The sequence below is a fragment of the Phocoena sinus genome, chromosome 7 (genome assembly GCF_008692025.1).
Source record: "Phocoena sinus isolate mPhoSin1 chromosome 7, mPhoSin1.pri, whole genome shotgun sequence".
Taxonomy (NCBI): Eukaryota; Metazoa; Chordata; class Mammalia; order Artiodactyla; family Phocoenidae; genus Phocoena; species Phocoena sinus.
The window spans coordinates 65,348,194-65,363,717 of record NC_045769.1 but is presented as its reverse complement, the minus strand read 5'-3'; the positions used below and the strand labels follow the sequence as shown (position 1 = coordinate 65,363,717).

General features: G+C 38.1%; 1 pseudogene; it reads right to left on the bottom strand.

The window, feature by feature from the left end:
- Nucleotides 1-428: 428 nt before the first annotated feature.
- LOC116756889 lies at nt 429-871 on the bottom strand (annotated as a pseudogene).
- Nucleotides 872-15,524: the final 14,653 nt, after the last annotated feature.

Genomic DNA, 15,524 nt, shown 5'->3' with positions numbered 1-15,524 from the left:
CCCAGCTGGAGGGCTGTTGCAGGGAGGGAGGAGGCAGGGGGAGGGGAAGGGGGAGAAGGCAGAGACCCCAGGCCATGTAATCAGCAGCAAGGTGATTGCGCGGTGTGTCTTTTGACAGTTGAGTTAGATGTGCCCTGCCGGTTATGATGGGAATCGATTTAAATACACTTTCTTGATCCCAGAAGTTCAGCTATGTGGACAGTGGTTACACTTGACAGGATGATTTGTTATTGCACAACTTATATATTTCAAATGGAAATAGTATCAAAAAATTAGTATCATTTACAGTATCTTACGATAAACTGCCTTTGAATGGGATTGCTTTGAGGTCTACAAGACGTATCTAGAAATTTTACTACTGTGGAAAATGAAGACGACTGCTTAAGTTGAATGGGGGCTAAGGGCGGGCCTGTGGTTTTTCTTTTTGATTAATTGCTGTAACACTGTCCTTCAGGAGGCTGAGGGAGTTTCATATTTTCTTTAGACATCATTAGGCGCCAAAGCTCTTGCAGGATAACTTTGATGCTATATGAGTTCTGCCATCCTGCTAGCACTGATATGGCTCTTGGGTCCACCACTCCATTAGAACTATTAACTCCATTCATATTAATTTTGTTACAAATCTTACAAAGGGGGGTGCTTCTGGGTATTTAAGTCCACATTCTATTTTAAGGCTGTGTATTCAGTTTTCATAAACTGTTCTTGGAGGCCCAATTATCATCCCTGTCCATCTTGTAAGTGTCATGTCTTTGTCATCTTCTAGACCCCAGCTAACTGTGCCATCTCCTATTCCTTTCTGGCCTACTTCGAGTTCTTCCAACAGTGGGCAATTGCGAGGGACTTGTACTCCCTAGCCCATGGTGGCTACCATCTTGCGTCGCTGTCGCTCAAAGGCCGGCCCCTTCTTCACCCCCAGATTACATTCTTTAGTTCTTCCCACTGACTCCCAGTAAGCCCAACACTGCGAGATACACATGAACAAGATTAGCACCTGGCACAATACCTTGCTCAGGGTGAATAAATATTTTTCAAATACATATTTTAAGATTAAGACCAAAATCCTTATATTGAGAGCTCAAAAAGGGTCTAATAAATATCTTTCTTTCAAGATACCTGATTGCCTAATTAGAATTCTTAAAAGTCACAAGAATTATCTACTTCAGAATTATTTCATTAGATATTTGGGTTGTAATTAGAATATAGTTAGATATTATGATCTAGTTAGTTATCTAGAAAAGCCTTTGGGGTGAATCATTTTTTTTTAACATCGTTATTGGAGTATAATTGCTTTACAATGTTGTGTTAGTCCCTGCTGTATAACAAAGTGAATCAGCTATATGTATATGTATATGTATATCCCCATATCTCCTCCCTCTTGTGTCTCCCTCCCACCCTCCCTATCCCACCCTTCTAGGTGGTCACAAAGCACCGAGCTGATCTCCCTGTGCTATGCAACTGCTTCCCACTAGCTATCTGTCTTACATTTGGTAGTGTATATATGTCCATGCCACAAGGACCTCTGATTAATCAGAAAAATTGTTCCCCTCATTACATTGCTAAAGAAAGATAAAAAATAATGACTGATTATTATAACATTTACTTTTTGCCATTAATCCTAATAGTTAGATAAATTGGAAGTAGGGTATTAACTAGTTCTAAATTAAGCTTTGCTATTTTATTTATCCATGGAAATTATTGTTTTAATTACAGATTCAACCACAGTAAATAGCAATAAGTGGTCTCAAGACCTACGTAAACTACCAGTTACTAGGATTGCATATATATTAGATACAACTAACATTGGTATTAAAAGAGGAAGGCCTCTAGGATTGTGAATCAAATATTTTTACTTGTTATTAAGATGGTGCCTGCCAACAGGCTGCTCACAAATACCCATTAGAGTTATAAAGCAAGAATTTATCTTAGTTTATTAATGGAAAGCTAATGAGTAGAAAGCATGGCCTCTCTCTCTCCTTCTCCCTGCTTCCTATCCCATTATAAATCCACACCTTTTCTTCATTTTCTTTGGAAAAAAATTTTAGTGTTCCAGTTTATCTTACATAAGCAGAAGATAACACTTAGAAATGTACTTGTAACATAAAATGGCCAGTTAGTAAGCATGGGGCCACGTCTGGACTAAAAAGCATTTTGATGCAGCCTCCAGAGAAGCTTTTGTCAAAGAATAACAAACATATGAAGTAACCAAATAGTCCATCCTGAGGTCAATTTGTTGAGAGGTCTATAGATGTCTCAAAGGAGTTGACAACATCCTGCTTTGGACATATATAAATAACATGCTGGCGAAAGCATTATTGATGAACTGGCACAATTTGTTGAAAATATCAGGCCAAAGTGATGAAAGACCAAAGAAGTACATTAAAATTTGCCTGTTTTTTAAAACATGGTAATTTTTTAAAAGAATTTATATTTCGACTCTTTTTAAAGGCTGGGCAATTTGACCTGTAATGAATAGTTGCATATTTGTGATTATATGTCTACACTATGTATTAACAAATTATTAAAAACTGTTTGCCCCCAATACAAAAAAGGGAAAGTTGTAATATATCACTTCCTGAAATTACTTTTGACTGGGTGTCAAGACAAGCAGCTGGAATAGGACCTGATGCTGGAAGTGCATTTTCCCAAGTTGTAGACATACAATAACGTGTAGCGTCCTGCCCAGGACTGTGGTCTGGACCTGCCACATGAACCCCTCTGCACCTTAATGGCCCAGCCCTTGTGTTGAATGCACACAATGGTCTTCTTGCCTTTGGAGTGCTTTATCACCCTCCATCATTTTCTACAACATGTGAATAAAATGGCCTCTGTTCGGAAAAGTTAAAGTCAAACTGAGAAATGAACTTGATTCCCAATCCGCCATAGTATAAGAGAAACTGAGTGGTTTGAAAATACTTTTGTGTTACTTTGACACACTGGCTCTCAACCCTGTCACACTCCAAGCCCCATTTTTATAGCAAATATTTTATGAGACATCTTTATTTGCCTCAGAGAAATTCCAAGATAAACTACCTGCACAGACTATTTAAAGAAATAAATATAATGCTCTGCCTGTAATATAAGGGAAAAATACATAAATGCCCTGGAGTACAACTGCATTGGTGACATAATGAAGTAATCAGACACCTGCATCTATCCAGAGGTAGACTCACTGGAGGCTCATAGTGAACGTGGCAGCTACAAAGGCTGACTGATATGGGTGAGTGTATTGGGAACTCAAATGCCTTGTGATGTTTGTTACTTTTCAAAAGAGTGAACAACTCCTGGCAAATAAAAAAAAAATTGAACAAAAGACAGCATTTCCTCCATTCACACAGCACTTCCATTCCTGATAAATTCAGTATACACTAGAAGCAAACCAAAAATACTTTGTGTTTTACGCTGTGTAAAAAAGTTAGGTTACAGGCTTCTGTAATTATACCCAGGTGTTTTACCTTCATGCATGTGTGAAAACCAGGTAGAATGGGGACTGCTCTGTACATTGCAGAGTGTCTAGCGTCCCTGGCCTCCACCTACTAAATGCCGGAGCACCCTCTCCATTTTTATGACAACCAAAACCATCTGCAGAGATTCACAAGGCACCCGCAAGGGGTGGTACCAATGCCACTGAGAGCTTTGCCTGGTTCTCAGCATGGCACGTGATCACTCATCACTTCTACCCTACCCCAGTCCTGTTAAAGTCTGAAGTATAGCAATACTGTTAAAGCCTGAAGTATAGCGATACTGACTTCCTATCTATCAGAAAAATTCATACCAAGGGATTTTATAACCTTTGCTAAAAAAAATAAGGAATCACAAAATTATTTTAAAATTCAAGCCCGATCATGTTTCTTCCTTGATCAAAACTTGAGTGGATATTTATTTATTTAATAGTTGATTTACAATGTTGTGTTAATTTCTGCAGTACAGCAAAGAGACTCAGTTATACATATATATATACATATTCTTTTTCATATTCTTTTCCATTATGGTTCATCACAGGATGTTGAATATAGTTCCCTGTGCTATAGAGCAGGACCTTGTTGTTTATCCATCCTTGATCATTTTTTAAATTCAAATAGTTTTTAAGGAGCAGATCCTTTTATTCAAACAAAAATCTTACATGAAAACACAATATATAAAAGAGATAAAAGCAGTTCTGCTCTGCTTAGAACTAGGGAGGGGACCTGGCACCTTACCCACCCAAGCCTCTCCTTAGCAGTGTCTGAGGCAATCCCACAAAACCTTTCATCTAGGGCGCTAAGGAACACTGTTTGGAAGGCACTGACTTATAGGATTCAGGCTACCAGGCTCTAGCCCCAGAACCCCTCCCTCACAGTTGACGCTCACACTATAGCATCCAACCATACCTGCTAGGGGCCATTTACCTCCAAATGTCTGCTGCCCTTTACCTTTGTTTTCACTGCTTCTTCTCCCCTGAACTCATCTTAATCACCAAGCCTACCCATGTTTTATCAGCTCTCTGGGATGTTTTCCTTCACATCGCTGGGTAGTCAGGCTCTTTATTCTCTGTGTTTCCATCTGTTCTGCCATCCATCGTGGGTCTAATAATGACAGCTGGCATTGGTTGATTGCTTGCAATGTACCAGGGCGTTTTATAACCTCTTTCTTGTTTTAACACGTCTTCCTCATAATAATCCAATGATAGAGGTACTAACGATGTCCCCATTTTACAGATGAGGAAACTGAGGCCCAGAAAAGCTAAACAACTTTCCCAAGGTTGTTTGGAACTTGGAAGTGCAGGAACCACAATCTGAATTTAGGTAACCTATGTGATCTGATTATCATGCCTTTTTTCCCACTGTCTTCTTCTACACTGGGAATTCCTTGAAATATCAGTCACATCTTACTCATCTTCCTGTACCCAGCACTCAGTAAGCCTCAAAAAATGCTATTAAAAGAATCAAAATGAGTGCTCCCTTCATAGACTCAGCCCAGTGAGATAGTTTAACAAAAATTCATAAAATGTTTACTGGCCTTCTTATAATGTTTTCTCCTTTTCCCGCTTTCATTACTTTATTAAAAGCTGATAAAACTAACAATGTTAGATCACAGTGCAGCAAGCAGTGTGCAGCTCAGATGGTCATAGGAATTGAAAATATTTAAAAGAAAATTCAATTAATAGATTTATAATTGTTTTCTGAACAAACTTCCAGTTAATATATTAAATGTGCTTATTCAATAGGGAATCTGTTTCATGTAATACATAGTTTTCATGTTGCTGTATTAAATAGGTTTGTTTCCTGTACTAAAATAAGGAATAAATATATTTCTTTTCAGGGAGGGCTTTATATCTTTTTTTATTTTTTAAATTGAGATATAATTGACATATTATATTAGTTTCAGATGTACAACATAATGGTTCAATATTATGTGTTGTAACATGATCGCCACAATAAGTCTACTGAACATCCGTCACCACATACAGTTACAATTTTTTTCCTGTGATGAGAACTTCTAAGATGTCCTCTCTTAGCAACTTTCAAATGTGCAACACCTTGTTGTTAACTATAGTCACCATGCTGTATATCACATCCCCAGGACTTAGTTATTTTAGAACTGGAAGTTTGTACCTTTTGATCACCTTAGTCCGTAATAATTCATAGGAGTATATTCATAGGAGTGAATATATTTCTATTTCAACTTTTCCAAAGACTGAGTTTTATTTTTATTAATTATATGTAATTTCAAACCTTTCTAACCTTTATTATACCTATTCTTTTACTCACCCACTTGCGCAGTTACGTTTCTTTTTCCCCGGCATATCTTCTTAATTCAGGCCTTTTGTAGAACTCTCTAAGAATTTTCCAGATCTTGAGATTTCAGAGCTTCCAGTAATTAAGACTGTGGGTCTCAGAATCTGTCAGCCTTGGCTCTGCCTTTTACTAGCTGGATGACACTGAGCAAAGTTACTCATCATCTCTGAGCAGCAGCTTTCTCATCCGTAAAACTGGATTATACTTGTTCCTGTCTCAGTGTCTTTAAAATGCTTACCTCAATGAGTGGCTCATACTACGTGCTCAGTAAATGTTAGTTATTTGTAACTTTCATGTTTATCTTTGGGGGAGAGGCTGCTTTTTTAAAATAAGTGTCTCAACTTTCTCTTAGACTGAGTACCCGTTGTTACTTCCCTTCTGGCAAGTAGCATAGACTTCATTTTTAGCTCCCCTTTATTGATAGAATGTGTTATCTGATATTGGTCTTGCTAACTCATAAACATATGAGTTCTTTCTACTTAATAAATCATGTTAGTGCCTAAATAACTTTTTTTTTTTTAACTGCTCTTTGGTGAAACCTTGGAGCCTGGCATTTTCTAAATGCTAATTGCTTTCTTTTCTCACTCTGGTAATTCATCCCAAACACACACTTTTGATTAAGGATTAGTTCTGTATAAATATTTTGTGAATGAAAAATATCACATACAAAGTTAAACCTTTGTTCTGAATGTAGGGAAGATTTATAAATACACATCACATTAGAGTTGCCATATTGTCAAAAACCCAGGAAGAGGATGTTTTTGTTTCTCCAGTTCAGTAGGCTGATATGTAAAAAGTCATTCACAAGTCAGTCTGTTTAGATGTTTTGTGTTAAAATCCAGAATGAGAATAAAGGTTTAATTCTCTCTCTCTCTCTCTCTCTCTCTCTCTCACACACACACACACACACACACACACACATGCACGCACACGCACACACACAGAAGATAATGCTTTGCCTGCCCTCGTAAGCACACATCAAAATCTGCTAGTGGTTTGCATGAGGCACAGGGGCAGGTGGGCAGGCAACCTTTCTAATGACTAAATAACTAAATAACCGGGTTTCCAAAGCATTCAGATCCTGGATGAGGATTTTTTTAAGGGGATGGGGAATTAAACCTATCCCTCCATATTTGTCCTATGTTATTATGTAGTTAAAATGTTTTTCCAATATCTTCTAAGTTCACAGATTCTGAAAGAGCTAGGTGTTTAGGATTCATGTGGTTTTTAGTGAGTGAAATATATATCTCAAGAGATTCAGATTTGTCTCAGCCAAGGCCGCAGAAAATGCCAGGGGCAGAGCTAGAATGTGGACTTGGAGACATTTCTTACATCTTACCGGATTCCTGATGCAGAGTTTACTTTTTTTTCAAAAAACTGAAACCATTAAGAAATCTTTCTCATTATACTTCTGGTGAAATAAAATATATAAAATAAAAATGAAATATAATACAAAGTAAGATGCACATAGTTGCAGAAGTTTGATCTAATATATAGAAATAAAGTACTTTTATGATTTTTCTATGAATGTGTTCAACCATTTAAAAATTTTGAAGCTAAATCATTAATTTTTAAAATTTATAATTGCAAGGTTGCTGTTGTTGGCAACAAGGGCTGTGGCAAGGAGCCCTGTATTACCAGAAAGGTAGGGGATGGGATGGAATGAAAGTAAGGGGAGGAGGTCCAGTGGACTACACTGTGGTGAGCGCACAGCTTAGGAGAGGGCCACGTAATGTGGAAGTATTAACCCGATCGTAGCGTTTTGCTTTCAAGGAGTGATGCAGCCTCCAGATACAATATTTTTCCATGCATCCCCCAAATCTGCTTTACATAAGCATTTGCTGCTGGATCAAGCAAAGAGAGAGTCCAATTATTTTTTCCTCTTTTGGTTTTAATGACCCCATAGTCTATGAAACCATTGCCATTGTGAAATACCTCGCAACCTTCTCACTCTCCATGAATCTTGTTGACCCTCTGAGAAGAAATTCACATGGCAGCCCATGGGCGTCTTAGGAGTTTCCACGATGGGTAAGGCTGGGGTCTACAAAGTCACAAAGATTTGGGTCCCAGATCGTCAGCCAAGCTCTTTGAGTGTTTAATGGTGTGACCTCGGCAAGTTAAATTTCTGAGCCTTAGTTTATTACTGTGTAAAGAGAGGATAATCTTAGCTCATAGGCTAAGCTCACTCTGGTAATTCATCCCAAACACATACTTTTGATTAAGGATTAGTTCTATATAAATATTTTGTGAATGAAAAATATCACATACAAAGTTAAACCTTTGTTCTGAATGTAGGGAAGATTTATAAATACACATCACATTAGAGTTGCCATATTGTCAAAAACCCAGGATAAACCATAAGGATTAAATATGAAGATATATGTGAAAGGCTTAAGCACAGTCCTGACATTTAAATAAGTGGTACTTACAAATTTTCCACCAAGTCAAGATCAGACCCACTGAGTAGACATTTTTGTTGAACCATAGAAGTTTCTTTCTCATTTCACTATACATCCCAGACATGATTGATTTGCCTAGAAATGGACTTGGTGTTCACCAAATAACCAATAATGATATTGGCTGGTTTATATTAGAGTCATCCCATTTGACTGAACTTTATTAACCGCAAATCAGAGAGAAAATAAACATGAGCACCAAAGAAATAGAAGGAATTTAAGAAGAAATGTACAATAGGTGTAAATGAGAAAGTACAATAAGCACTTAATCAAAATAAGCCTAAAGCAGAATCCTTGTGCATTAGACAAACTGCCGCAAGAACTAAATTCTAAACCTCTGCGCGCAGACCTTACACACCTCACCTAGCTTGCGTGGGACTGAGTTTCCTCGTTTATAAGACAGGGACTGAATTAAATCATCTCCCGGGCCCCATTCAGTTCTAATATTCTAGACTTGTCTTGAACTGGAGAATGTTAGCAACGTACGTCTTAAAAGCAAATCCAGCGCTTTAAAAAAAATCCTATGAAGCAAGTATAACCGTAATCTTTGCAACTAGCAGTCCTTTCACTCATTTATGCGAGCTTTGCAGAATTCAGTCTGAAAGACCGTGGGCAAATCCGGGTCATATCTCCAAAGTCAAACCGATGGTGGCTGTTGACCACGAAAAACATCTGGAAAGCCATCTGCTACAGTTCACACAGGGCCTCTCACATTCAGACTATTCCCCGATAGGACATTCAGTGTCCTGAGTAACCGTGTGACTGCCTGGAGTGCCTTTCATGTGGGTTTTCCAGGACAAGGATACTGCCAGAGGACAGTGTATTTAGGGATGGCCTTAGAGCAAGCAGAGGCACGCAGCAGGGGTTTTCTGGGAGTTATTTTAAGCCAGAAAGTGCTACTTCCAATCAGCACCGCAATGAATTAATCAGTTTGTGTATTCTAAAACCAAGATTGGAAGGCCCGTCTGTGTGCATCACAGTAGCAACAGAAGAGCGAGCTTGGGTCCTGCTGCTGAGGTGCTCACGGCGCAGTGCAAGAAGCAGGCGCACAAGCATACAATTGTTGCACGAGGCCCAAGGCAGAGGAGCCAGCCCTGAATCCAAGGCTGATGCGTAAACTCTGTCATCAATGCAGTTTGTCTTCAGAACAGTGAAGGGTGATGCTGAACCGTGCCTCCTTTCGTTCTGTTTTCCATTGAACCATTCTGTCAAGTGATCTCGTTTAAGATAAAGCATATCGAATCAGTTCCATATTCAAATAATTCCAGAATAATGAATTTTTGTGTAAAACAAAAGTCACAGCCATTTTGCTTCCTGTCTTTTCCCTCCAATTGGGGACCAAGTCCTGTAATGTTTCCCTTGTTATTATATGACTCCCTTCTTCCCATCCTGTCCCTGTTGCCCTAGATTTCATCCTCTTTGTCTCTTGCTTTGACTCTTGTGCCCTCCCTGTCTGTGCTTTGCCTAGTTCCAATTCATTATCACCTCTGTGACCTGATATTTTAACTAAACTATTTTGATCCAATGGAATAAGCTTTCTCAAAAAAGACAAAATAAATAAAATATTAAACTTTCAACCAGTTAAAATATCAAATAAGGTGTGAAACTAATTCTTCATCTGAATCCTAAATGTTATTTCATCTCACCCCATCCTTCATCCTATAATTGATGCCATGTCAAAAAACTGCATTGGAAAATTCCAGTTTGCATTGGAAAATTAAAATCTCCTGCCCCTCCTCACATGGCTACCAGAGCACTTCTCCTAAGACATTTAACCCCTCACCCTGCTTGTTTGCTTAAAACTCTTCAATGACCTCTGATATTGCCGAAGAAAAGGGTTTCAAACTTGAACATGTGTGGGAATAATCTAAGCGGGTTTTTTTGTTGTTTTTTAAAGCAGAGTCTCAAGGCTAAACCCTCCCAGGATTCCGATTTAGTAGTTCTGGGGTGTAGGGCCTAAAGGATCCAGCCCACTGTGGCATAGGTGCCCTTTTTCCTGGCATCTCCTCCAGTTCTACTCTTCCCTTGCTGTAAATTCCTTGCAGATAAGAACCTACTATGTCCCCGTACCTAGCAAAAAACGGATGGCTCAGGAAATTGATGGCTTTCCATAATTACCTTTTTTTTTTTTTTTTTTTTTTTTTTTTTGGGGTACGCGGGCCTCTCCCGTTGTAGAGCACAGGCTCCGGATGTGCAGGCCCAGCAGCCATGGCTCACGGACCCAGCCGCTCCGCGGCATGTGGGATCCTCCCGGACCGGGGCACGAACCCGCGTCCCTGCGTCGGCAGGCGGACCCCCAACCACTGCGCCACCAGGGAAGCCCCCTAATTACCTTTAAATGAAAGAAGGGAGCAATGTGTATACTCAAAATTTTTCTGGCTGATTTGATAAAACTAGAAACGAAACGTGAGATTTTGGCAAATATCTGAAATGAATGCATCAGTTGGTCGAAGATTGAAAGGAAACATATGGAGCATTCAGCTTTGGTTGTGATTCACATCTATTTCTGATTAGCCTTAGGGAAGAAAATTCTAATTTATGATGATTGTGATTATTGTGAAGATGATTTATAAACATATAGGTTTTGAGAAAAACAATTCACTTGCTTTTCATTTTCAGCGTTGTTAATTTACAAAGGTACCCTAACCGCTTTAAGGCAGTTAGAGCAAGAATAAAATTACGTTGCTCATTTGTGACAGGGTATTAAGGGTATCAGGCACAGTGCCTTCTTAATGTGCTAATTTTTAATTACATAGTGGTGATAGGCACCAAAGACTTTCTGAGGAAGGTGTGGAGGTGATCCAGATGAATGTGAACCTGGCCTTCTTCAAAGTTCATAAAGCCCTGCCCCTGTACAGTTCCAGCCAGGGGAATCTTGCTGTAACCCACTTTGCCAGGATGTTGAATCTGTTATAAAGTGATAGTGCCGGCACAAATACATCTAAGGCGATGCAGGTACTGAAGTGCCATGTGTGATTCCATGCAAGAAACTGTGGTTCACAAGATCATAGAAGAATAAAAATTATTGTTATTTTATTTTTGTGTTTTGGCCATAGTGAATGGGAAGATACATTAATGCATCCACACTGACATGCATATTCTTCTCTCTATCTGGAACATTTTCCCTCTTCTCACAACTATTTCTTGCTTATCCTTTAGATCTCATCTTAGAATCAGTATTTTCGGGAACCCTTCCTGGTCACCACCACTGGGGTTGATAACCCTTCCTGAATGTCATCTCTCTCCATTCCCTCGTTCTGGTCTTTGTCACAGCACCTGGTGCCATCCATTGATATTACACATTTACTTGTTGGCCTCCCCATTTGACCATGAGAAAGAAATGCTATCATATTCTCCATTGTACCCGCAGTGTCTAGAATAAAGCCTACAATAAGACAGATATAGAAGAAACATTTGTCAAGTGAATCAATGATTTATGCGTGTTTATTAGATCCAAATCACTTAGTATCATCACAGCCTAAAAATTACTTCAATTTTTATCTTGTTCTCCTTGTTTTTGTACTTCCGGCCCTAGAAAATTACCCAGTGTCTGATTTAACTTCTAAAGAGGCGTAAATTGTATAGATTGGAAGGTCTAGGAGGGCAACAATCTGCCTTCAGTCCTGGCTCTACCACTAACTAGCTAAGTGATTTTTACAGATCACTATGCCTTTCTGTTGTTTATTTTCCTCACTTAGAAGAGCGGATTTCCAACCCAAAGATTCCATAAGTCCAAAAAAGAAAATCTTCATATTTCAGGCAAAATACCTACTCCAGTGATAAGTCTAAGCCTTGATTGTTCTCCAGCCATGTGATAGTAGTTTTCTTGGTGATATTTTGTGACACTAACAAATATCCAGTGGCTTTGAGCATATAGCATTTTTTCTGTATTCTAAGCAGAATTAACATGAAAAGGTAAAGGTGACTTTGTGCCTAGTGGTGATGGCAGCAGCTTGGTGGTCAGATCAGGTAGCACTGATGCCAAATGTGGGCAGATTTGTTAACAGAGTTCACACAGCCATCTATGGTACATATGTTGCTGTCCCGTCAGTTAATCATCGCCATCTGGGGCTCATGAAAATTGGACAAATGACAGTGAAAGGTATGAAATCGACATCAACCACACCACTGGATAGGAGTTACAACATGACCCCTTCCTTATCTAAACTGTAGAAATTGGGCAGCAATACATTACCTTCATTTCCTCTCAGTTTATATAAGCATCTAAGAATATAACAAGATGTTGTATGTGGAAATCTTGGTAAGTTGTAAAATGATTACGCAAATGTTAGTTCTTACACCAGAATCAGACTGTCACAGAGCCATCCGTGAAACACCCTGAGAGTCAGTCAGTCTATAAATATTTATTGAGCACATAATATGTGTCAGATACAGTTCTAGGCATGGTGCTAAAAGAAGCTTGTCCATTATTCTAGGTAGGGTAAACAGAAAACAAACACAGGAAAATAAATAATCAGACAAACAGATGAACAAATTATCTTGAGAGGGCTATTTTAGCGAGGCTCTCAAGGAAAGACCTAAAAGGTATCCTTTGAATTGAGAGCTGTTTAGATCTGAGGAAGTTCATCCTAAGCAGGTACAAAGGCCCTGAGGTAGGAATGAGCTTGGCATGTTTAAAGAATGGAAACAGGCTGCTGAGGCTAGAAAATAGAGAAGGATGCACAAGAGGTAGAATATGAGACAGAGACAGAGGAAGGGGCCAAGGGAAGGAGTTTGGGTTTTATTCTATGCAGTGGAACACCACTGGAAAATCTAGAGCACTGTGGCCATATACCTAGTGGCCCCAAACTACTGCTCTCTGAGCTACTTTTTCCCTCCAGAGAAAAGGGCTAGACAGACAAGCAGTCTCTCCAGCAAATTTAAACCAACTAAGACCACACAATGTTTTGTTTGCTTTCTAAAAGCTATTAAATATTTTATTCTACCTGCTTCACTTAAATGAAAAGGTCACTTTCAGTTATTTTATTATTCGTTTGCTTTCCTGAAAATCAAAATAAGATCAGGAGTCATTTGCAATAAGTAGTGACTATCAGTTTGTGATCCTGGAATTCAAAGTGATGGATTATTAGAATTCTTTCCCTGCTTTGACTTGTTAATTATTTTTAATATTCTGTTTTGAGAGAAATTTGAGGTAGGAAGATTAGACAGTGCATTAGGATTTATGAACAGCCCATTTTAATAAAAACTATTAAGACTATGCAAAATTAGGTTTACTAATAAAAACATATGCTGCATGCCATCCTGATATTCTCATACATTTATCTACAATTATTTACTGGGCCTTCTAGTCTTACTTTTTTTTTTTTTTTTTCGTTACGCAGGCCTCTCACTGTTGTGGCCTCTCTCGTTGCGGAGCACAGGCTCCGGATGCGCAGGCTCAGCGGCCATGGCTCACAGGCCCAGCCGCTCTGCGGCATGTGGGATCTTCCCAGACCAGGGCACGAACCCATGTCTTCTGCATCGGCAGGCGGACTCTCAACCACTGCGCCACCAGGGAAGCCCTAGTCTTACATTTTATTTAGACTCTGATCTTATAGTTTTCATCTGAGCAAAAATCTCATCTATTTAAATTTAAAATTTTAATTTTTAAAAAATTTTTTAATTAATTTTTTATTGAAGTATAGTATGTTGTGTTAATTTCTGCTGTACAGCAAAGTGACTCAGTCACACACATATATACATTTTTTTATATTCTTTTCTATTATGATTTATCCCACGGTATTGAATATAGTTCCCTGTGCTATACAGTAGGACCTTTTTGTTAAATTTAAATAATCAGAAGTGAAACACAATATTAGAAAAGTCAGTGATGCTTTACTAATTCACGTGTATTTCTATCTGATTAGCCATTAGAAGAATCTATATACATTTTTTGTGTTTTAATTCCATAAAATTTTTAAAGAGTATGATTTTAAAGGTCAAACGTGAGTTACCAGGATCCAACCAATTCTTTCTCCTTGCTAGACTGTTACTTATTTAAAGATTTTGTTTTTGTTTTTAATTGGAAAGAACAATATTTGAATAAAATTAAACTCCTCAAAGCTAGTCAGGTCTTTAAAAAATAGCATTTAAGCAATCTGGAGTGTGCAAAATCATATGTTGGTCCCATACCGGCTCGTTCCAAGATGGCTGCATGCACTCAGGCATGCACACACAGAGTAAATTAATATCTTCATTCCCTAATATATGAGGCTCCTAGAAAAGTGATGACCAAGTATAAATTTTTGGGTGCTGACTTCTTCATTTAGGGCCACTGCTTCCTCTCTGCAAAGTTCACCTCTGAGCAGGTCAGTGTGGGCTCCCTGTAATGTGCAACAATCACAACTTCACACAGAGAGAAGCTGAAGCGGTGCCATGTCTAGGCAGACATTTTTAAATAAGCCAGAAAGAGGTGTTTGTTACCATTTGAGCATTTTTTAATATTCTGATGTGGGTGTGCTTAAGAGGTCTCAATATCAATTCAGACATCTTATAATTTGGAAAAAGCTTTCCGATTTATTTCATGATATTCATAAATTTTGCTCTGTATCTGAGTTACAAATTCCTATACAGAACTTGAAAAGCTCTATTAGATGAGTGTTGGCCTTCTTTTTTTTTCTTTCCAAACTGCCTTTAGAAGAATTAGGAAACGGAATAGATGTTCTATAGCCAGCAACTCTCTTGTGTTATTCTTTTGAAAGAGTGAACTTGAGACTTATCATATAACCAGTGTTTTAAACAAAAATTATAGAGTATCCTGAATTGCTTAAGCTACATCTCTAATTTAACAGTGAATATATTTAAATGAAGATGAGCTAAAGGGTTTGGTAGTCATGGCAACATGATATGAAAATATACCATGTCATTCAAGTCTATTAGAAAAAAATATATTATCATTCCAAAGGTTTCTGTTGCTACTTTAAATACTGACTATAGAAGAGAAAAGAATGAGCCATGAAATATTCTAATTTTTTTATTACAAAAATGCTGGTTTGAAAATAATGTGATCTAAATTCTAAATAAATTTAACTACAAACAAAATTGATATTAAAAATAAAGAATATGAGAAAATAAACAGATATCAGATTTGCTGCTTGACAAAAATGTGTTAAATCTACTTCCTGCAAGTAAGCTTCTAGAAGTGAAGACTAATTTCATATTTTTAAGATTTAAATAAGTTGCTTTTAGAGCACATAATTTGTGACTATTCATATGAGAAACAAAACCTCAAAAACACAACTTTAACTAAGTTTAAACAAACATATGAGATATTCAGAGCTTTATTCAAAATCAG